Here is a 1,619-nt window from a genome sequence, read left to right as displayed (position 1 = left end):
TTTTCCGGATCAACTCCTAGCAACCGTTTTGGTTTCATCTACTCCTGAGTGAAGATACTTTTTTTAGAGAATATACAAGCACGTTTACAACCTGAACACCATCAACGCTCACTCAGTGTACTGTCATCTGAAGCCCACAGCTGCCATCACCTCAAGTAGGGAATTCAGCTCATGTCCAAAATTGAATACCTATGCTTCAGATAAATTTCCTTGAACATTAGAAGAATTACGTTGTTATTTCTGTGTGTACATACCTTATCATCATTCTATTAGCAAATTAAGTTGTGAATGAATGGAGCATGTAGCTACAGTATCCCAGACTCGCTATAGACTTATCTTTGAAGGGAACATTTAGGCCTTATTGGTTTTTAATGTAGGTAGTCTTGTAGATCCCCTTGTTGAAATAAAAGCTTGCAGGTTCCTTTCTAATATCTGAATTTATATATTTTTACAGCAATAATATTATCCTCTCATATGTCTATATTTCTAATATTACTGAAGTAAAGATATGCTTAATCAATTATAGAGCCACCCACACGCAATATGCCACTTATCCAGCTGACTTTTCCTGTGCCGCCATCATATGTCTTCCTCCTCACGTATTTCATGGAGTTAGCCATACACTTCATAATTCTCTCAGTTTTTATCACTTCTTCCTCTCATATTAGTTTTCAAAAGGCATGTTTGTTAGTACTATGAACGAAGCCCATGTCTAAAAACATCAGCAATACGTGACTGCAACATCTAAACGTCACTTTAAATGCCACAAAATCAACCATACCCCATAACCACTTCCAGATTCTCCACCATATCCACTTAACCAGATTCACCATACCCACTTAACAACTTGCAGATTCAACCAGTGCCAAGGCGTGTTGGGCATCTCGGGCTGGCTGCATGGGTCCGAAGGACAAGAGGGCCGTCGGGGAGTGCGGCGAGTCCTGCGACGGCGACGGAGGAAGGAATAAATAGGAATCGTTGGATGTAGGGAAAGGAAAATTTTGATTCTCGAAAAAAGCATCATTTGTGATTAATATAGTCAAGGGAATTAGATTACGAGAAAGGTACCAGGCATAAAAGAGATAGCATATCAGGAGAACATCGCCAGCAAGGAGCAATAAAGATAGCGGAAGTATAAATTAGTTATAAATGCATGTAATAGATTGAAAAGAACAGGCTGGGAGTGGTTTGGCCAATCGTGCAGTCAGGAAAGAGGGTCAGAAAACCAGACTGTCAGAAAAGCAGGGGCTCTTATTTTCAATATTATGCTAGATAGCAAACCGATTAATGGAAAAGGAAAGGAAGAATATAATTTATATTTCTTGTTCATTATGACAACTTAATATATGAGAGTGTGTATAAATATTCATTATACTTGTATATCGACATATGTCGCTCATCGATATAAAGAAAGGAATATACTATGGACAGTGCAAATCTTTGATGCTATGAAATAAGAAATACCACTCAATGGCAGATAGTTTAATTAAGATCAATAATATACAGGATCAGCAAAAAGTCCCGGATTTTGACGCAAAAGAAAATGTAAATATGAAGGAAAAGTCAGATCACCTCGATCCCCACCACGGTTTGTTCCTTTATTTGCATAGGTTATATTT

Source organism: Penaeus monodon, chromosome 21 (assembly GCF_015228065.2).
Source record: "Penaeus monodon isolate SGIC_2016 chromosome 21, NSTDA_Pmon_1, whole genome shotgun sequence".
In the NCBI taxonomy this organism is placed as follows: Eukaryota; Metazoa; Arthropoda; class Malacostraca; order Decapoda; family Penaeidae; genus Penaeus; species Penaeus monodon.
The sequence above is the reverse complement of the archived record's forward strand: the minus strand, read 5'-3'. Positions refer to the sequence as shown.